The sequence below is a fragment of the Pholcus phalangioides genome, unplaced genomic scaffold (assembly GCF_987345545.1).
Source record: "Pholcus phalangioides strain wild (caught in Gottingen) unplaced genomic scaffold, Ppha-v1.0 ptg000015l_1, whole genome shotgun sequence".
NCBI classification, from domain to species: Eukaryota; Metazoa; Arthropoda; class Arachnida; order Araneae; family Pholcidae; genus Pholcus; species Pholcus phalangioides.
Window position 1 is genome coordinate 5,762,053 of NW_028301608.1, and position 23,889 is coordinate 5,785,941.

General features: G+C 37.1%; 1 protein-coding gene across 2 annotated transcripts in view; it reads left to right on the top strand.

The window, feature by feature from the left end:
• The first annotated feature begins 663 nt into the window (after positions 1-663).
• LOC149075323 (sodium-dependent phosphate transporter 2-like) overlaps positions 664-23,889 on the top strand; it is a 74,524-nt gene continuing 51,298 nt past the window's right edge. Inside the window, exon 1 of one of the 2 annotated variants that reach the window (XM_089242686.1) lies at positions 664-793. The gene's annotated coding sequence lies outside the window, so the exon portion shown is untranslated. Of the gene's footprint in view, positions 794-16,629; positions 16,766-23,889 lie in introns of those variants that run through there. The other variant, XM_089242687.1, reaches the window with a different exon arrangement.

The following is a 23,889-nucleotide window of genomic DNA, read 5'->3' on the forward strand; positions in this document are numbered from 1 at the left end:
CTGCTTTTTAAAACAATTCGGGGAAATAACTTATTCAGGTTTTATGAGTCAACACACAGTTTCATCACTGCGCGAGATCTTGTACATGAAAAAGAGGCACCTCTTTTGAATTCATCTCTTCAGAAGCCAGCCTGTGCTGTTTAGATGACAGTGGGAGAAATGAATATTTTCGGCTCATCTCCTCCACTGGTACGAGCATGATAGATAAGAGTCGTGAGAATAGACGAGTCGGAATTTACTTCTTTTTTTTTTGTAGCTTATACGAGAAACTTTTTATTATTTTCCAGTTTTTTCCCTCCGATTCAATCTCCAATTAGGATTGCAGCCAAAATTTCTATCAGACTCGTGTTATCTGTCAGGGAGTGAAGACGTGATAAGCTACGTTAAGAACTTGGTTGGTTTTTATTATTATTATTTCCGTTACCGTGTCTATTACGAAACTCGGAGCAGCGTAAAAATCCGAATGGAGTGCTTTTCCTTCATCACATGCTCTCATGCATCCGACCAGTAGCGGGAAAAAGGAATCGCGAGAGGAGCGCCCTGATAAATTTTTACTGTGGAGAGAGAATTTCTATTGTGTGTGTCGAGAGCTAGAGAGAGTTGATATAACATTCGGCCTTTGGTGAGAAAATAACACAGTTGAAAAATTTAGACAAGAATTCACCTTGACGTTTTCGTGACCTTTCCACTTTTAATTCAATTACTGTGATTGTGTCTTGTCACCGGGGATTATATATTCGGAAAAAAGTTCAGTCTGTCAAAGTTCTTCCAATAGTTCTGCCTTTTCTTTGAGGTAAGTTGATATTTATATATTTTTTTCCTGAACTTTTTAGGATTTTCGTAAAGTTATTAAATACCAGGGCTGGACGAATCTATCGCCCGAAATGGTCGGGACATGTAAAATTTTTAGCTGGAAAAAATTTATTTTTTTCGATCACATCCCGACGCGAACATTCAAATATATATATATTAAAGGCTTTTGATTAAATTTTTTTTATTTTTTTTCCATATGCAATGATACGAGTGTTCCTACAAAATTCGTTCAATTTCATAAACGCTTGTTTAGGCAGTCATAATACGGTGCGTAGTCAAGTATTTTTATTATCTATTTTTACAGTCCCAATATTTAGTGGCCTAATATTCTGCAACTGGGCCCACGGGTCCCGTCTTTGGTGGCGCCCAGGATTTTTCATGGGCCTTTTTCTATAGCAAATACAGTAATAATGGAATGTTAATCAGCTGGTCAACGTCAGCTTACGACGTCAATAGCACAGAAAATCGTAATTTGTGGTTTAACCGATTTTAGATTTATAATTTGTCATTGCATTGCTTTTGAATTTTTGTATTTTTAAAAATTTCAGTGTTTAATTTTTTTTCATCACTTCCGAATTCGATATGTTTCAGACCAATAAATCCGTTTTTTTGGTTTTTTTTTGTTTTATTTTTCGAAAAATCAACAAATCTTTGAAGTAAATCCAGAGATATATTTTTTCAGACGTGTAAAATATTGATTCGGGCACACTAATGTTAAAAGTTTCATGTCCGAATGGACATGTAAATTTCTGAAGTTGTCCAGCCCTGATAAATACGTTATAGCGATCTGTTACAGTAGTTGGGGTAAACTTTGGATACCTTCAAATATCTGTTATTCTGTAAGTTTTTAAATGTTGCTTATTACTTTAATACTATAAACATGTTGGGGGTAATCGAAAAGCTATCCATACTTAGAATTAGACAACCATAAATATATTTTATGGGCATTGTATATTATTTTATCGTGTGTGTATATGTATATACTGTATATGTATTGTTTATAATTTTTGTGATTGCATTTTTAATTGTGTTGCTGTATTTTAGTAATATACGACATCCATATTTGTTACGAGCATCTTTTTCTCAGCCACCTGGTTGGGCAAAATGCCTGTTGTGGCCTTGTATTTGTATATTTGTACTGAAAATTTTTCTTCACTGAAGTCAGAGGCGTACGAAAGGGTGGGGGCAGGGCATAAGAGGCTCGTGATGACCCAAGCCGACTATAAATTAGAAGAAAAAAAAATTTAATCTTTCCGTAAAAAAAAATTAAAATTTTGAAATAAAATAATTTTTGTGTGCAAGTCATTTCCTGTTGATCTTGTTCGCTTTTTGAAGATTGGTAACTCAGAATTTCAATGAAAGAAATTCCTTGTGCCCCTCTCCCAAAGTTCGCTCCTGTCCGAAGTTGTAAAAGTTTTGTTTGCTCGTTACTGAATCCAGTTTCTTTGAATCCGCTTTTAATTTCAATTTTTCTCCCCCAACTTTTCGGACGTTTTATGTTCAATATGAGATTACTTATTGAAAATTTTATCATAAATGATTAAAAATATTTTCCGAAACTGAATATAGCTTTTGGCACTGCTGGAAAAATGATTGTTTTTTCTCTGACTGGTATATTAATTGTAGAAGAATTACAGATCAGTACAAATCTGAGATTCTTACAACCTTCTAAATCTTTTCAGCGTAACTTTATTTTAAATCTACTTACTCTTCATGGGCTTCGAATAATATTCTAATCATAATGCGTAGTTTGAGATCATTGGTATTTTGTTTTCTGCTGCGTAAGTGACCTTTCAATGCAATATTGACAGATTAGAGTAGAAATAAACAGGAATGTCTTATAATGGATTATAATGGCTGTCTTATTATCGCATGAACCCACCTGAGGCTCTCTTGTGATCCCGTGGTAATAACATGTGGTACTATAATTTCTTAAATGTGATTATATAAATTGCCCTGGAAATAAGTCTTGCCTCGATAACGTGTGCATTCAGGTATAAATAGCAGATTTTTTCGTGATAAAACTAATAAAGGAACATTAAAATTATTTTATACAATTTCTAACGCCACAACAGGAAAAATGCCCAACGAGCTGGTTGTAAAAAAGATGCCCATAGAAACATGGATGTCAAATATAACCAAAATACAGCGACCCAATATATAAAAGCATATATCACGAAAGAAAAAGCTAATAATTAATACTGTATAATGAAACAGCCCATAAAAATATTATGGTTATCTTATCTAAGTATAGATATCTTCTCGATTTATCCCAATTTGTTATATTTTTCTTAAACGTATCAATTGTGTTAGAATTCACGTCACCCGAAAGTAAGCTATTCTATTTATTGACAACCCTATTAGAGAAAAACTCCCGGTGACACCACGACCCGGAATTGTTCCTTACTGCACGACTGAATGATACTGGTGTACCCCCTTGCCGAAGCAGTTGATCGACGTTGCTGTATTAATAACTCGTGGTCCATCTTATCCATCCCGTTGAACATTTTAAACACTTCGATCATATCCCCCACCTGCGTTCTTCCAGTGTAAACATATTCGAGAAATCAAGTCGCTCTTCATAGCTGAAGCCTCCGTGTGCCATCAAGAGCACGCGTATCCCTTTTTTGCACCCCCTTCAACCAAGTCTATGTCGCTCCATAGGTACACCATACTCCAGTCCAGGACGGACTAAGCCTCGGAAAAGCGAAAGATTGACTCTAGGAGAACGCAAAGAGACCTTTTAAAAGTGCCATTTGGTGTAAACTTTTATTTCCTAATTTATCGTCAGTGATCACAAAAAATAATCGTTGGAAAAATAATATTCAGAAGTTTTTTTTCTATTCCTCAAGTGGTCAATTCCTGAAGGTTTTGAATTCATGTTAGAATTTTTATTAGAAAGTATAATGTAATACATCGGATTGCATTAGAATTTATTAGGATAAATATCGGAAAAATTAGATTATAAATAACCTTTGATTATCGTAGCGATAATTTTTCATTTAAAAAATATTTACAGGAAATGGAAATCCCCAATTTTGTTTGAATCCACTCTTTGAATCAAAAATTAGTCAATGTAGATATTTGATTCTGTATTTTATTCGAACGTTATCGTGGCTCAGGCCGGTATTACACTGTAAAAATTTGATAAAAATTATTTTATAAAACTTGAAAAATGTAACCAGTAAGCACATCTATTACATTCGAGCGAACTTGACTGATTTTTGCATTTTTAAGGTTTTATAAACTTTTATCAAGCTTTTATAGTGTAATGCCGGCCTCAGACTTGAATTGAACGATATTAATAATTTTGGAGATTAATCGAAACAGAAAGAGTTGAAAATCATTGATGTTTTGAACCATTTTCCACTTAATAATTTCTCCTTATATTTAAGCTTGTAGAATTCCTACTCCGATCTCATTCACGAAATTTTTTGTCATTCAATGAAAAAAGTGTTCATTATCATCTCGTCCAAGGATTTAAGATCCTTGTTCAGTAACGACGCTCTTCTCTTCCCCTCTACGTACGTCTAATGATTTGGAATCATTCACCAAAAACACGTTGACACTGTTGAGTTTTCCAGACATGTCTTAAGCGGGTTAATGTGTCGAGTTGAAAGGAGAAAAAAAAATATCTCTGGCAAGTACTATGGTAGTTGTTGTAGTAGAGTGAAAGTAGTTCTTTTAAAAAAAAGCGTGTCAAGGTTTGATAACTTTAGTTACCGATGGTCCCGTTGACTGCGACAGAGTAAGTTCAACATTCTCTGCGAAGTGACAGTTTTCTTATTATACATTTTTCGGAGTCGTATCCCGTGTACGTAGTAGCATCACAGTTCTTGACCTACGAATAACCCAATAATAAACAGAAAAAACGTGTTATTTAAGACCAATCTATTTTTAAATTTCTTAATGGTTTGCGTATACTGCGAATTGTTTCGATTTCTCTCGTTTGGGTTGTAATTACTCAAAAAAAAAATTTCAATTCCATTATCGTACATTTATCCATAAAAACGGAACAATTACTTTTTAATTACATACTTCTATGCAAGACGAATCGGAAACTGTTATATATGATACCGTGAATATGATAATAGGTAATTATATCCATAATTGTCGGTTATTATAATCACCAATAGTCACGGTAAGTTTGATAAATTTTCCTACTTTTATCACTTTTACCGGTGATTATGCATAACCCTTTGAAGGAAGTTGGTAAGTATGATAAATACGGAAGAAAACATGCGGTTATACATAATCACCTAAATTCAACCATTTATCAGTGTCTCCCGTGCGTGATGGGTGCACCAAACTTAAAATTAATTGCCACAAAAATTAAATGAAAATAAGTGATGTATAAGGCCGGGATTGCACTACAAAAGTTTGATAAAAGACCTTTTACAAAACGTGAAAAAACAACCAATAAGTCTATTGGTTAAATTCGCTCGAATGTAAACGATACGTTTATTGGTTGCATTTCCAAGTTTTATAATAGAACTTTTATGTCAACTTTTGCAGTGTAATACGGGCCCAAGGATAAATTATTATCAGTCTTGTGTAACAAATACGAATTCCACAACAGACAAAATGCCTAACGAGGTGGCTAAAAAAATACGGATGTCGAAATACAAATACGAATTTTAACATCATTTATCAGCATTTTTAAACATAATCAACATCATCGATAGAATCCGTCCTAGACCGAAGTTTGAGCAAAATGTCCGGTGAATTTAATTTATTGGTGATTTATCATATCTACCAATACGAGCTGAGGGATTAGACATAACATCATTTGGATCATTTTTGTCGCACCACGGTCATTTTCTGCACACGAGGGCTAATTAGACCGGGACCTACAATTTATCGCCGATTCCGAACGGCAGGCTTGTTTTTATACTCATCGAGAGGTTAGTACGCTAACCCCTCGATGGGGGACTCCCTGCGGTAGCAATTTTTTCTGTGGTCATGTCGCCGTTTCTGTTGTACCACTGTGTCAGGAAAGTTTTCTGACAAGTTTTCTGACCGGGTATCGAACTCGCAACACCTCTAAACATCCTTTGGTACTTTAGGCGAGTATCGTATAGACCTGGGCTAGCGCGCCCGGATTAGACATAACCTCCGGTTAATATAAAATTGATCAAACTTACCGAAATGGTTGTGATTCATCACATTTACCGTGTAACACATATATTTCACAGGAAAAACTCATTAGAATTTAGCTCTTAAAATTCTCGTGTATATGCACAGTGATTCTCGAATTAGGAATTGAAAGATTCGCTAGAAACTCTTTAATTGTGAGCAACTATTCGACTTTGGAGAGCTTGAAATTATAAGAAAATTCTTATTTGATATGGAAAGCGCTGGTGCTTCGAACAAGTCGAAGAATATACAGCCACTTTCATTCTTTTCCCTGTACTTATACAGCAAGACCTCAGTATAACGACAACCACTCTTAACCTCACTGCACCTATAATGTGAATTTTTGAATGTTCCTGCCAGCATAAATAGTAGATTATATAGGCTCACTTTTGTTATTAAGTCACTCCGCTTATGAAGTCATTTTTATTCGGTCTCCAGGAGTGACGTTATATCGAGTTCTGACTGTATTTCACTCGTAAACAAAAACTACTTTTATTTTTACTTAAAATAAAAGAAGGAACTGAACACAAACCTGGATCCTGAATACTGAAAATTGTCTATCGCTTCAAAAACAATTAACAATATAATTCGTTGGTGTTTTGTGGAGAAATCGTAGAAGTTGTTACAATAATGAAGAATTTAAAAAAAAAACTCTATGTTGTGATTTCTACTGTGTATTTCATGCCTTCTGGGGCGTAAAATAAAATAAATACTATGCTAATTGATTTTATATTAGTACATTTTGAACGAAAGAAATCGCCGTTATTTTAACCGGAAAAGTTTGTTTCGAGATAAAATTGTACCAAAAGTACGAATTAAATTTGTAATTCGATGAACTATGGTACTGTAATAAAATAAAACCAACCTTTGTTTCTTTTTACGCGTACTAGAAGAGTTTAGTTCTCGTAGGTCTATTGATGAACTGTATCTTGTGGTTTACGGAAATTTCGCCGCCTATATCTTAATCCATTTCGCCCCTGGCCACGACCACCTAGATATCTGTAATTTAGGAGGTCGTGCCCTGGTGCGTTTCGTCCCCCGGACATTTCGCCTACCCTGACAGTATGAGTTGGTGAGTGATCGAGTGAGTGGGACATTTCAACCCCTTGTATAAATGTAATATGTAGGCTGCAAAAATGTGAATAACACATACGCATAATTGTTTTAATACTGTGAAATCACGAGATGATATTTTATACACGATGTAACGAAAACGCGATCATTCACCAATACGGTCACTCGCACTATCTCTTGGTCACTCACTTAGTCACCCATACGGCCATTCACTTGACGAGTTCACTTATACGGTCACTCACTCACTCGATCATTTGTATTGTCATTCACTCAACCATACAGACACTCGTCCGGTCAATCACTTGATCACTCAAACAATCACTCACTCGCTTGGTCACTCACTCGGTCACTGATACGGTTAGAGCAGGAGAAATGTCGGAAGCAAATTTTCCAGATCTCATATCTTACATATCACACCTCGTTTCCAAATGTGCAGTTTCGGGTTTATTTTCCGACGAGGAATTTCGCCGGAAAAACAAACTAATTTGAAGTATATTACTTAATTTGGAGCACGATTTATTTATCCATTATATGATCCTTTAAATACACAAAAATATAATAAAATGTTTAGGACTCAAAGAAATATATATATTGTACAATATTCTATATATATATATATATATATAGAAAGAGAGGTTATCGCGTCTATAAACCGCACGTCTATATTTTGTCCGGATGAGTTATATAATATGCAAGCTTTACAGCTTTGATAGTGGGTTATGAGATAATTAACATCGATATATACCTGAGACGCTACTGGTGTTAAATTCGAGATTAGCTAAGAAAAATATTGCTTGTAAATGTGATATCTTTTACTTTTTCCTCCTTTCCTCCACGTGTTTAGCTAACAAAGTGATGATGCCATTAAATTGTGACCTAGTCTTTGGCTTAATTTCCAGCTTTACACATTAATTTTTAGATGAATCATGTTATATTACATGCACTTAAAACAGGGAAGTAGCCAGATAATGAAAGAGAACAAGTGTATGTGAATTTTATTTATTCTCTCTTTCTCCCATGATATTTATGAAAGTTTATATGTATAATTCTCAGCATGTGTGTGCTCGTGTGCGCAGTTCACTGAAACCAAAATAAACTCGTTTACACGAGTTGAAACAGCAAGTTAGTTGAATTACATAATCAGAACAATGATCTCCTTCTGCCTTTTCCACCGATAAGGTATGCAATATGTGGCGATAAAAAACCGACATCGATGATTTGCCACAACTCGAAGATAACTTAATTTTTTTTCTTCAAGATTTCGAAACGAAAAAGTCTGGAAAAAAGCGTTTGGATTTATTTCACATTATTGCACTGCTCAAAAGTCGATTCTTGATTTCTGGACATCATTTCTAATCTGCTCCTATCATTTTTGAGACGGGCACCCCCAAAGTTAATTCAGAAACTGAAAGTTCCAACTTAACCCTTTCACGTACAAACTTTTGGCAAAAAATTTGGATGATCTCTATTTGACGAATCGGTGATAAATCTAATAACCTTGTCCTAACCTAGCCGCACTTTAAAAAGGAAGAAGGGGGAAAAAATAGAAAAGGGAAAAACTGTATAATAGGAATAAGTAGCTAAGGGGCCGTTCAAGTATTATGTCATCATCGATGGGGGGGTTCCGATTTGCTGACTTTTGATGACAAGGGGGGGGGGGGTTTGGATAATGCTTATGTCATCAACCACCCTTTATGAAAATATGAGTTAGGATTCAGAGGGGCAGAGCTGATGACGAAATTTTGCTGACAAGGAGGGGGGGGAGGGGGTCAAAAATGGCTAAAAATTTGCTTATGTAATACTTGAACAGCCCCTAAGAGTATACAGTAAAAGTGAAGAAAATGTGCGTTCCTCTCACACAACGTGTTCTCTTTCGCGCTTACCATGGGCGGATATACGGAGGGGGACAATGTCCACCCCCAGCGTCAAAGGTAGAGCCAACTGATCGAATGCATATGCGCATATATAAGCTGACATCGTCATCATCATGCCCCTCCCCAGACTTTCAAGTCTATCTCCTCCTATGTCTCTTACATATACTTGTATATAATAGAAAGAGACATGGGGGTGGCGAAAATCACTAACAAGAGTATAGACGCCATTAGAAGCTTTACGGAAAATTCACCCACATAGTTCGTCACCAATAACCGAGTGATTGAGCTAGTAAGTGACCGAGTGAGAATTTGCTCACCTGCTCATTCACTCATTCATCATTTGCTCACCTGCTGACTCATTAACGCCCGACTCCATTTGATCATCCCTACTCACTCCCTGCGTCACTTTATCGATGAACTAACATTGTTTGTCGGTGAATCGTCATGTCGGTGAATTGCGTGGAAGGAAATGTTGAATTTCCCGCACACATCGCTAGAATACTAATGACGAACTTTCCATGTATAGAAAATAATGGAAGTTCTCCAAGCTAAGTATAAGGATCAATCCATTATGACTATAAAAATCCTATAAATTTTAAACGTCAGCAGACGAAGCTGTTATTAAACACGCTGAAAGCATTTATCAAAAGACGTAAAAAAATATAAATGAAACTGAATGTTGCAGCTTTTTATTTTCCTGGCCACAGATTTTATGCCAACTTACTCATATTAGTGGAAAAAAATAAAGTAAAATAAAAAACACTTCTAGGGTTATTTTTAGTCTCGGAGCAGTTGCAAGACTCATATCTTTGAAAATGTCAGGTGTTACGTAACATCATCTTTTCTTATTTGTTTATTTATTTTTTATTATCATTATTCTCGGAACAAAAGTTGCTGCTGTTCTTCTCTTTCTTCTTGTTAGAAGTATTCTTCAAAAGTCTTCCAACTCATTTTCAGCTGCTGCGTGATCTTTTGCCATATGGTTTGTTACTCTCACATACAAGAGCACCGAGAGTTAAACAAAAAAAATTGTTCCTCGTATTCTTCTTGGCTTAAATTCACGATCTGTTTTGGCATTAACTGATCCTGGCAAAAGAAATAGAAAAGAAATTTTTTTGAAGATGACATACCGGAGAAATCAATTCTCGAATACCAGGCGTTAGAACATACACGCTCAACCCATGGTCTCCAAGGGCCGAATGCAGCCCTCGGGCTCATCTGATGTGACCGCGGAACTTTCCCAGACCACTTAAGTAACCCGTGGCACATTTGCAGATCACTTATGTGGCCTGCACGCTATTGAAAAGGTGGAGCACCCCTATGTTAGAACTACCTCAAACCCGTTACACTACTACTACCACCACCTAACCGTACATGCACCTCGTAAAAATTCTCTGGGGGAATTTATAATGAATTGTGATACATTTTGGAACGTCTGTTCTCAGCGCCGTCTTAACGCATGGCCCACCCGGGCACCTCAAGTGCAGATGGCGCCTCATGATAATGTAATCTAGTTAAGATTTTTGAGGTTAACATGTGAATTGATATAAGTAGGTATTTCTAGTCATTCACCCATTCATTCAAACCAAGCACAACTCCGGTCTATCGTCCAAGGCAATTTACTACCGATTGAGTTGTGGCATTTCTAGTCAGATGAGGGGGCTCAGAAAAATCGATTTTTGCCTGAGTACCCACGATACTCTTAAGACGGCTGTTCTGAGTGTATGCGTGGCTCTAACGAATTTATGTTGTCAGAGTTATGCACGTTTTTTGTTCTACTGGTGCTGCGATCTGGCTTCCACACTTTAAAGTGAAAATGGCAAATGCATGAATTTTCATGCGATATAAATATGTATCATGTTGAAGGTCTGTCGGCTCTCTGCGGAGAGAGCAGCCTTAGGGAGCAGGATTAGGGATGATATATATATATACAGTATAACTTATACTTAACTTATTACTTAACTTATACAGTATAGCCCATATACCTCCTCTAAAGCAGCGGCTCGCATTCCCGTCGCAGTTGGAAAACCGTAGAAACCAAACTTCAGCCGACAACGTGCCCCGAAATCGATCCCCGTTACACTATAATCCACAACAACAGGGGGTCTACGGATATTTTAGGGATCCTTGGAGAGTTTTTTAGGGGGTCGTGCTTTGGGTGAGAAAACAAGTCTTATTGTTTTCCCTTCTTATATGATAAACAGCATTCTGTAAAGGGGTCCGAGGCCTTCATGTTAATGAAAAAGAGGATCCCTATTTAGAATAGGCTATTCTTCGTTTTATTGGCCCAAAGAGTCCGTGGAACACAAGAGCTTAGAACCTCTGTTATAATGATTGGCTCAGTAATCAGCTCTTCTCTTTCTGAGATTAAAAAAAAATACTATACTTATATGGACACATATTTTGTGCTAAAATGTATAATTTCCAAAATCGAAAAAAAAAAACATTAAGAAAGGAAATTTGTATTATGGGTTTTTTGACCACGTATTTGTCATGTATATTGAAATATACACTGGACCATACAGGGTTGAAATCTCTTCAGCCAGAGTTGAATCCTTCCCTTAGCATTGAGCAATATGAGCCTAACTGCAACGCTCAACCACTTACCAATGCAGACAGTGGTTGTCACTAAAATTCTTATTCTAGAAAAAAATGGTGGGGCATACTCGTAAACTTCTAAAATATACGTACATATGTATAGAACCCATGGTGAAAGTCGCCGAAGTAGGTATAGGTAAAGTAAAATCACGAAACAATTGTGATTTTCATTCATTCCTTCCACACGATTCTCGCCATGTCAACCACGTCATTGCCTGACGTGCCGTCCCTATTATACATAAACATCCTTCACGAGTAAGTACACTTCGTGTGACGCGACTGAACGTCTAAAGAAAAAAACATAACAATGATAAAGAATACGAATGACATTATTCCGAGAATGTAATTTTCGGTGAATCAATGAATGCGTCTGCGCAAGTGAGCGCAAGGCAATTTTTTTTCCATTTAAAAATGTGTGTTCCTGTGCTATTGCCCTCTCTCTTATAATGGCAATTGAAGTGTCATTGCCATTAGAAAATGAACTCGAACACACATCAATGTCACCCATATTGTTCATCTCTGAGATTCGATAAGCTCGGAAGAAAGGGAAAGAAAAAAAAACGAGGCATCTCTCTCTGAACGTGAGAAATGATAACGTAACTCAGTTTTGATTCATGAGACTTCTCTCGTGAAGTCATCATATCTTTCAATTAGATGAGATGTTAGATCACTGATGACGCAGGCCGTATATGGCTTATGCAAAGATATTCTTTATTTGGGACAAACACTGTATATATGTATTTTTAACATAGTGAAAAATATATTTTTGCATGAAATGTATTTTTAACTGTTATTTGAAATTTTTTGGTTGCGCATTAAAACAGCAAAAAGCCCATTAAAAACACAAAAGATGCGCAATAAAAAAACACGCAAAAAATTATATATACACATAAAAATAAATAAATAAAACACAAATTGATTTAAAAAAGATAAGAGTAAATTTTTTTGAAACAAAAAATCTTTTAAAAACATTTAAGGATTGACCGTTTCTTCAAAATATTTATTCTAAAAGAGGAAGAGAAAAATTATGTTGATTTCTCTCTGATGTTGTGATTAGTTAGGTACATGAAAGTGGATTCCGCTCAATAATTGGCTGCAATCGATATCGTTATAAAAAAAATAAAATAAAAATCCGTAGAAAAATTTAATAACAATTCTTCTGGATTTTTTTTCGTTTTTGAACATTACGAGTTGGACGAGTGATGAGTGAAGAAAAATGCTCATTAAAATCATGGGTTTCAAAAAATATAAGTGAATTTAAAGTTAGTTTGTTAGTTTGTATTTTTTAAACTTTGTTTGTGACAGTTTTATAGCAGGGATTGCAAGCAAAACACGCATAATCAAGAATCAATCTGACATAAACATTAAAAATCAAAATAACATATAAGTGTTGTTGTTGTGTGTGTGTTTTTTTTTTTTCGATAAGATACTCTTCTAAAGTACCAAAGGATGTTTAGAGGTGTCGCGAGTTCGATACCCGGTTCGTCCTTGTCAGAAAACTTTCCTGACACAGGGGTACAACAAAAACCGCGACTTGACCGCAGAAAAAATTGCTACCGCAGGGAGTCCCCCATCGAGGGCCTCCCCTCGAGGGCTTGGATCCTCCATCGAGGGCTTGGATAGCGCACCAACCTCTCGACAAGTATAAGAAAAACAAGCCTGCCGTTTGGAATCGGCAATAAATTGTAGGTCCCGGTCTAATTAGCCCTCGTGTGCAGAAAATGACCGTGGTGCGACAAAAATGATCAAAGATCTTTTTTTACAGGCACTGTTAATAGTGTTATTGATATGCAGTTGAAAGATAAACTATTTTCACAATACTCGAGTCAAAAACAATATTTATATACAAAAAGAATTTCCATTTATTGAATAATTATGTAACGAAAGATTTTCATTTCTGCTGAATGTTATAGTAAAAAATTTGGGAATATATTGAGTAAAAACTTATTATCGCAGCACTAGTCATAAATTTTAATTAAATCTGATTGTAGAGATTCGACAAATCCGTGTTGTTTGTCAGTCAAAATTGAATAACTTCTGATTTGTTAATAGAGTTTTACATTCATAATAGATTCAAAAATTTTGGAAAAAACAGAAATAACGGCCATAGAGTGATAATTTTTTAAAGACAATCGATCAATTTTTTTGTGAACAGGGAGAATTTTAGATTTCTTTCAAGCGCTTGAAAGCACCATTGTGCGAATTGATAAATTGAATAGTGTTGATAAAGGATACTAGGAACTGTTATTATTGGCTTTAGCAATGTAGGATGGTATAGAATCAAAACAACCTGAAATATAACTTTCACGTTAAAAAAATAAAATGTTATGTTAAAAATATATTTGAAAAATAAATACGCGATGAAAGAAAATCGAAAGAAATAGTACAAAAAATGGTGCAAAAATACGGCCATTGTACTATTGTTTTTTCTATTTCAGTGAGTATTTGCACTCTTGCCAGCAATACAATAGTGTAAGCTATACACATTAAATACAGTACGTAAAAATACGACCATCAAAACCGATTAAGCATTATCAACATCTATGAAAAGCATAATTCGCGGCAAGAAACTTTATCTCTTATACAGTATCCCAAAGAATAAATTGACATTATATATTTGACATATTAATGTCAACAAACAAAAAATATTTTGGCATTGAAAATATTCCATGACAATGGAAGAGTTTCTTCGAGAAAAAGAAGGTTTCGCTACGACTACAGAAGAAATAATAGAATCGGATAACAATGAAAAGAAAAACTAATCTCACACTCGCACAAGTGAATTATCGAGACATCGCACAATAGTTCTTGTTTAACAAAACTTATTTAAAAACGAATAAAAGAAAATTCACGTGCTCACTATATATATGTACCGTATGTATATATATAAAGATAGATTTGGCTAGAACAAATAAATAATCTAAAGCCACAGACGTTTATTTACATGAAGCGGATACACATGAAAATACATTATCTTCTTCAGCGAAAATGGGCGAGAGTGAAAAGGGAGATAAAACGGATGATTTCCACTTCAGCTAGAAAAAGATAATAACATTGTTTCCTACTTGTGATTCATGAAGAATAATATTTACTTCTCGCACGTGCCCGTGTGTTGAGCCATTTTCTTTCACAAACAATGAATACTTACATTCAAAAGAGCGTGTGTTTTGTAATTCTTCACACAAAGAACTGATAACTCAGCAAAGTCGTTCGAATGTACAGTCGGACACCCGCTTATAACGAAGTCGAAAAAAACAGTGAAACTATTCGTTATAATCGAACTGCGTTATGAAAATTATTATACCGGTTTTGGTAAATGAGTTCAAAAGAAATGAAGCATAATTTGCATACACGATAAGCATTTTATAATAGTCTAAAATAAATAAAGATTTAGCTAATATATTTAGGGAAAAAAAGCTTTTTGTTGTTTTTTCAGTTGATATGATTGTGTAAGGTTAATGTTTTCCACTAAAATAAATTTTGCCGAATAATCATGGAGAATTATTCTTTCATTATTCCTGAAGTTTTTCTTTTAGCAAGGGCTGAGTCACTGTTGCATATTTTCTCCCGACTTTTTCGGACATTCAAAAAGAAGTGCTTCCACATCAATATCTCCCAATGTCAATATGAGCTCATATTGACATTGGGAGATATTGATGTTGAATCTATTTTTCAACCCTCCAAGAACTTTCTCTTCAATTCCTCTTTGTTCCAAATCGTTCATAACGAATTATATTGAATCTTGAATTTTTTTTTCAATACCTCACTTTTTTTGGCCCATTAAAAAACCGTCCTTTAACTTTTGCTTAAGGAATACATGAAAGCAATATCAAAACTTAAGAAACATATGGATTCCTTATCTACGGATGTGATGACTTGTTTAAGGAGACGATTTTTATGATTTAATGAGGGCGTTTAGACATTTTTCAGGGATCAATCAACGGTTACCATTTAACATTAGGAGTCTCCATAGAGAACTCAATAATTTGCTGCGGTTTTGAGTTCTTCTTGCAGTAGTGGGCTTTGATGTCCCAGAGACAGAGTTTAACGAGAGTTTCGTTTAAATATGGCCAACTGTAGGTGTCGATAAGTTGTGAGATCAACAACTGGCAATCCCAGTGAAAAGGTCCATCACATAACACTTAGGTGATACTTTTTTACAATTCATATGATTCCCCACCTCCCACTTTCAGGCATTCGACCTCCCCAAAATAACGAAAATTCATTTGATCGTTTGATCATCCGATTTGAAAATTCGCTCTCCCAATTTCAAAGCAAAGACCAAAGTTTCAAATAAATAGCTAAGCTATATTCTGCTGTTTTTAGTCGTAAGTCCTTGGGAGATACAGCTGGGTACCCGAGAACAAATATCATGTTACATAGTGAAATGTAACACGATGTTTGTTGAAATTGTTTACATTATAATCAGGACCACAACTAGATACTTTGTCATCCGGGGCAAGACGGTATTTTGGCGCCCCTTGTAATGTAGAAGAAGCAGTTAAAGGGTGAATTCGGTGCCCCCTTCTGGTTTAGCGCCTGGGGCACCATACCCCCCCCCCCCCAGTTGTGGCCCTGATTACAATTTACCAATCGAATTCAAAAATACTGAACTTCTATATTGAGTTCTTTTGAAACTGAAAATACGTGTACATTTATTTATTTAAGAGTGGTTCTTTCTTATCTGCAGGAGCAGTGAACTTGACCAGCTAATCTTCATGAGTGTTGTTATTGTATATTTCTGTGATCCTTGGGCAATATTTTAGGTTGCCGTTCTGCTAACTATGTTTTTCTCGCTGGTTTTTAATCATACTGAACATCGTGTATTTGGTATCTCGTTCGCCGAATTTCATTTATCTGCTCTGCCATCTAATCAAGTGACCGGTAAAAGGTCAAGGAATAGTTTTCTTCTTCCTCTTATATATGATTTCGATTTTGAAACACGTGTACAATATTATGTTTATAGGGGAAAGAGAGATATTTGCGGAAATATTCTGTCGAAGGACGTCTGTCTGGAATAAACTTCCTGAAGTTTTTAGCAGAAGTTGTCAGATAGCAGTCGGAAATTTTCCTTCTTAATCTCGGAATGGACTTGCATAATCATTCTGCTTGGTGGTAATAGATCTCGGATCATCTCGAGTGTAGCGTGATCGGTTTTTGGCTCAAAAACTGGCTGTGGCAATATATGAGTGTTTTAGATCTGTGTTTGAGTAGTTTGTTGTGAAACACGTTTTTTAAAGAATTGAATTCGTCAGAAAAAAAAATCACAGGTTTGTGTTAATTTCATTGATTTCTTTGGTGAATGGATGACAATGATAGTTGACTTAATTATAGACGGAAATATGTCACGAATCGCGGATTTGTTGATTTACGCTCGTGACGGTTTTCGTCGATGTATATAAAACTACAGTGAGATTTGAATCAAGAAATGTCAATGGTTAATGACTTTCACTTGGCTGCCAGGTGCCTAAGTTTAAATATAAAATGAGAGAGAAGAAGCAATTTTCGGACCTGATTATTATTTGGACGGGGTGGGGGTACCCCCAGAATTGTATGGCTTCCAAATTTAAATAAAATTATGTTCCATTTATTTGCAAACAAATCAAACATCTTAGACTCCCATCTGAAGTCAAAGTCTTCCTTAGTACGATTGACAAATTGGAATAGCTGATTTTTCTTTCTATCATATAAATATGCATCTCGTCCAATTAGTTTCACGTAAATCCACACTTGCTCGTCTAATAAATACAGCCTCCCCCCCCCCCCCCCACTGAGAGCTGAGACTACACGTGAAGAATCACGTCTTAACGCATGGGCGCACATCCAAGGGGCCTCGAGAGTAAGCATGTAAGTTGGTAAGCAGGCATTTCTAGCCAGGTAGGGGACTCAAAAAAACCACTTTGACCTGGAGCCCACGATGCTCTTGAGACGGCCCTGCACGTGTATGAAGATGATGACTCATATCAGCGATGAAAGAACGTCGTACATTTGATCAGGAAACTTTCTTAGACATTTGCTGCCCTCTACAATACTCGTATGCTTGGAGACCTCAAGTAAATGACTGACAGGGTTCAAATTGTGAAAGGAAGCTACGGGGGAATTGATCTTATATATATGACATGAATGTCGCTCTCCACTTGTTAATACAAGATATACGGAAGACTGGATGTTGTGAAGATATTTATTATTTGAGATGTTAATTTTTTTTTTTTTTTTTAAGGAAGGAAAAAACTCATCACTACCTCTACCGGGAGTCGAACCCGGGTCCCTCGATTGCCGGACGAGTGCTCTGACCACTAAGCTACAGAGGAGATAGAGATTTTCCTTCGCTAGAGCGTATATATGCCGAACGGAACCGTGCAATGGACGGTGAAACCGATCAGCTAATAGCTCATGGACGACGAGCCACCAGGGGGCTATATATATGACATGAATGTCGCTCTCCACTTGTTAATACTTGTCTGTAGCTTAGTGGTCAGAGCACTCGTCCGGCAATCGAGGGACCCGGGTTCGACTCCCGGTAGAGGTAGTGATGAGTTTTTTCCTTCCTTAAAAAAAAAAAAAAAATTAACATCTCAAATAATAAATATCTTCACAACATCCAGTCTTCCGTATATCTTGTATTAACAAGTGGAGAGCGACATTCATGTCATATATATAGCCCCCTGGTGGCTCGTCGTCCATGACCTATTAGCTGATCGGTTTCACCGTCCATTGCACGGTTCCGTTCGGCATATATACGCTCTAGCGAAGGAAAATCTCTATCTCCTCTGTAGCTTAGTGGTCAGAGCACTCGTCCGGCAATCGAGGGACCCGGGTTCGACTCCCGGTAGAGGTAGTGATGAGTTTTTTCCTTCCTTAAAAAAAAAAAAAAAATTAACATCTCAAATAATAAATATCTTCACAACATCCAGTCTTCCGTATATCTTGTATTAACAAGTGGAGAGCGACATTCATGTCATATATATAGCCCCCTGGTGGCTCGTCGTCCATGAGCTATTAGCTGATCGGTTTCACCGTCCATTGCACGGTTCCGTTCGGCATATATACGCTCTAGCGAAGGAAAATCTCTATCTCCTCTGTAGCTTAGTGGTCAGAGCACTCGTCCGGCAATCGAGGGACCCGGGTTCGACTCCCGGTAGAGGTAGTGATGAGTTTTTTCCTTCCTTAAAAAAAAAAAAAAAATTAACATCTCAAATAATAAATATCTTCACAACATCCAGTCTTCCGTATATCTTGTATTAACAAGTGGAGAGCGACATTCATGTCATATATATAGCCCCCTGGTGGCTCGTCGTCCATGACCTATTAGCTGATCGGTTTCACCGTCCATTGCACGGTTCCGTTCGGCATATATACGCTCTAGCGAAGGAAAATCTCTATCTCCTCTGTAGCTTAGTGGTCAGAGCACTCGTCCGGCAATCGAGGGACCCGGGTTCGACTCCCGGTAGAGGTAGTGATGAGTTTTTTCCTTCCTTAAAAAAAAAAAAAAAATTAACATCTCAAATAATAAATATCTTCACAACATCCAGTCTTCCGTATATCTTGATCTTATATATTTTAGAATTTTACCAATACCATACGTGGTGAGCTCAGGGTGCCAATTACCGCTGCAGTAGCGATAAGAATTTTAAATAAAGTCGCTCTATAAAATCAGTGTGTCTTCTCTTTGAATCTTGGGTTCGATTGACCAATCAAAATCTTGTCCTGAGAGCTTTACCCGTATATGATGTGAGCTCATATTTTTCATAGGACATATCTATGAATTGACAGAAGTTTAAACTGGAGCTTGGTTAACCCTTTAATTGGTTTTTAAAATCTCACTGATCCACATTATAACTGCCACAGTGGAAACCACTAAACCCTTTGCAAAATACCAAACCTTTTTTTTTCAAGAACAGTGGCTTTTTTTCGATTTTGTGCAGCTCATGGTGCTTTCCTCCTCAACTCCGAGAGTAATAAAACGATGAAGAAAAAGATATACTCTGGCCGTCTCTAGTGTTTATAACGGAAAGCATAATTTCTATACTACCCCAAAGAGGAGGAAAAAGCACCGTCTCTCCACTTCTGTTATCCAACTTTTGAATAAAAGCGGACTCCACCCACTGGCTGGTTGAGGGGGACTTGGGAAAAATGTTTGCGAACAAAGCCATCCTTATTGCTGAAATAAGATGGCTTTAAGGAGGCGAGATATCACGTAGTTGCCGAAATACAAGGCATCAAGTTAGGCGAGATACTTTGTCATTGCGCTGAGTGGATTAAGCACTTTAATAATTGTTGATTAGAGGTGAAATACATAGTCAACGTATTTTCATCCCGTTTTGAGGCTGGTACGGCTGTTTTCTTCGCACCTACCTGTGAGTAATTTTCCTTTGATCATGGCATCTATTTTTGGCGTATCACTCATGAGTTTACCCCCTCCCTCCAATAGCACCGCAGAGAAAATAAAAAAAATTCCTTCGAGATGTTTCATGTTTTTGAAATTCCCTATTAGGAACTCAAGAGACATCGGTGCCAAGCACCGAGAATGAGGAACTCAGCGTACACCATGTTTGCTTTCTTTATGCTACACGGTATACGTGACTTGGCTCGGTCATGCTGTGTTTAAATGGTTGCTCCAGGACTTGAAAAAAAACCCAAAAAAAATCATTTTATTAGCAGCTGATTTGATTCATTCTAAGAACTTGGCAAAAAATTTTTGAATGATAGTTGAATGAAGCGGTCCAGAAATTTCGAAAAGGAATTCATCAGACATTTTATGAAATCACTAATATATATATATATATGACTTATATATATATATGTATAAGTCATTATTAGGTTTTCCTTATCTTTCCAATGAACTACTAGTGCACAAACATTAATTCAAATACAACGACAGGCATCATATAATAATTACTGAGACTGAGTATAAGATCACTTTAATTCAATAATGCTACGCCGGATTTGTGCACTGACAAATGATGTACAGAATGGAAAGAGAGAGAGAGACGAGAAGAGTCCATGACACATTTTAAAAATTAATAATAAATCAACCGATTGACGTAAACAGGTGCGGTTTACACTAAAAGACATCATGCCTTTTTTTTTATTTTGATAAATTAAAAAAGTTCCAATTTCATTCACAGGTAGTGCTGTAAAACTCGACATAACACATAAAGTGCAATACAAACGGTTCGTAATTAATGTTTTTGAAAATTTGCGTTACATAAAACTAACATGTTTCAGCATAAGTAGTGGGGAAGGCCGCTCACATTGAAATGGGATAGTTTTATGTAACGCAAATCGTCTAAACATTAATTTTACACTGTTTGTGTTTCATTTTATGTGTTATGTCGAATCTTTCGTTTTAAAGCACCATCTGCGAGTGAGAAATTTGAATTTATTTTTATTCCTTTAAGGAAAACTCGATTCCTTTATAAGTATTTTGGTGCAAACCGCACTTTTTCATATCAATCGGTTGATTTGACTAGTCTTTGATCCTATAGTCATGGAATCTTTTCATGACTACCTCAGCGCAGGATCCCCCTCAATCAGCACCTCCTAGGACATACGTGCTCAATCCATGGCCCGTAGGCCAAATGGTCCTCGAAGTCATCTAATGTGGTCCGCGACCTTAAACCCTAGTTTGCAAAAATTGACTGAGTGACACATAGTGCCATCTTAACGCATGGGTCCACCCGGGCCTCAAGTTCAGGTAGGGGAGGGGAGCCTCATGAAAATGAGACGTAAAAATTTTGGAAAGTAGATAGTCTCTCTAGGTAGAGGGCCTCGGAAAAATCACTTTGCTCGGGGTAATCAGGATGATTTTAAGGCGGCCCTGGTGACACATTTCCAGATCACTAAAGTGATCCGTGGTGCAGTTTTACATCACTTGAGTGACTCGCGGCACATTTATAGATCACTTGAGTGATCTACGTAACAGTTCCAGAGCACTTATGTGATCCACGGCAACGTTCCAGATCACTTAAATGACCCACGGCAACGTCTCAGATCACTTAGGTGTACCTTTGAAGACCAAACACACCCTGCTTCCCATCTCATTGAGATATCGAAACGTTCACTTAGGTGTACCGCAGCAGATTCCCAGATCACTTAAACTGCACATTTACAGATCACTCAAGTGACCCACGGCACTGTTCAAGAGTGCCTGCGACGCATTCACAGATCACTGAAGTGAGCAGCACCACTGTTCTAGATCACTTAACAAAGTGGGCCGTCGACACGTTCTGAAATGAATGAGGTGGCCTGCACTGTCCTAAAGGTTGAGTACCCTTGAGATAGACCAGAACTTTTTATCGTTAGGAGGTGCTGGTTTAATTTTCAGAACGTTATATAAACATGCATAACTGTTATTTATCGGTAGATGGCGTTGTGTGGGACTTCCGGGCGTTTGGAGCATTTTGGCCTGCTTGTTCACCGGACTTATCATGTCTTCATCAATTCTTCTGGCCGACTCCTCCCAGACTGAGGCACATCAAAACACTGGTGTGACACCAATATAGGCAGCGCTGAGAAATTGGTTACATGTACTGCAGAAAAAGACATGCCGAGAATCTTCCAGAATGTTTTCTTTTTTTTTGGGCACGGTAATCCAGGTCGATAAAATACATGCCGAAAGTACCAAAGGATGTTTAGAGGTGTTGCAAGTTCGATATCCTGTTCGTCCTTATCAGAAACTTTCCTGACACAAGGGTACAACAGAAACGGTGACATGATCACAGAAAAAGATTGCTACTGCAAGGAGTCCCCCCATCGAAAGGTTAGCTGTTAGCTCACCAACCTCTCGGTGAGTATAAAGAAAAAAAGACTGTTGTTCTCGGAATCGGCAATAAATTGTAGGGCCCGGTCTAATTAGCCTTCGTGTGCAAAAATGGCCGTGGTGCGACCAAAATGATCAAATGATCCAGAATGTTTGGAATTCTATGCGGCAGAGATATAAGATCTGCATTACCTGCACAGTTCGTGGATGACACAGAACACCTTCTTTGACAAGGGCGTCAGAAGTGTTTCGAACTTGTGGGTGTTCGTCTTGATCTTCACGTAGGAAATTTTGATTTCTGATTCCATTCAGTTCGTGCTCAGACCGATGCCATAAATTACCGCGGTCGCTCGGGCACCCCTGGCTCCGACGCCACTGCCTGGACACAACTCTAATGGTTTTCCTAGAATATAATTCTTTGAACACGAATCTCATTCTCATGTACCATAACCATTCCCGTGGTCGTGGTCGACTTAATTACGTATTGACTTACCAAATGTGACATCTAAGCTTTAGTGAAAAAAACCAAAATTTTCGATTATTAATTTAGTTTAGACTGAAATGGCATGTGTATCCTTCCCGTAATTATTAAAAACTTATATTTTGATTAGGGGATTTCTTGATGGATTTTGTAAGAGGATTCGTAATATGCTAATCGTGCCATACTCATTATTAGAGCCCGGAAGTTCAGGCAAAATGATGCCATGTATATAAATGCCTTTTTTCGCTTATTTTCAAACTTTTTTTGGTAAAAATGCTTTCCTGCATAATTGCCTATTTTAACATATTTTTAAGTTTATTAGTGAATTTCAGAAGTCATAATCTATAAAACTTGAATATTTTGAGCATTGACAATAAAATAATTGCTCTTTTCAGATTTTCCAACTCTCCTTCCAACATTATCATCAGAAAGCCCCAACCCCACCCCTTCCAGCCTCATTTAAACGCGAATAAGTGATCTGAGAGATCGGCGTTGCCATCCATCAACTTTGCTTTGACCGGATGGTAGTAGACGTGAATGATTTTGTTTCAGATGAACGCTGCCAATGTTAGAAAAACAGAGGAAAATTAGAAATTGTCGTTTCTCTCCACATGCTTCACATAATGTGTCTCGCTCGGGGACAAAGCTGCATTAAGAGATCTTTCAAGCGGCTTTGCTCGGGGATGAGATTGCATTGTATATGTATAGCCGACCGATGACTGTCCCAAGAGGTCATCAATTGACGTCATGGCTCACACAAGGCGGCGCGTAGGAGCAGACAGAGCTCTGGGGCCCACGTGGTTCTCCTGATTTTGTTTTTTAAACCATCAATGCACTGTGCAAACAACCACTGCTATTTATTTTACACATACATATTTAGTATTCGATTAAATTTACCAGTCGCCCTCAAGGGTGTGCGACAGCCACACAGGGCCCCACGCTTGAAGGAGTCCCGCATATGTGATAATATAAAAAAAAAGTTAATTTTTCACTACATTAGAACAAGGTAGCTATGTTTCAACTATATAAATAACAATGATCAGTCCAAAATAACACAGTAAATAAACGAGAATTATTCGCAACATGAAGGAGTCCCACAGGTCATTTTCTCTACTGGCTCCGCGTCTGGTAATTGTGACCAAATGGAATTG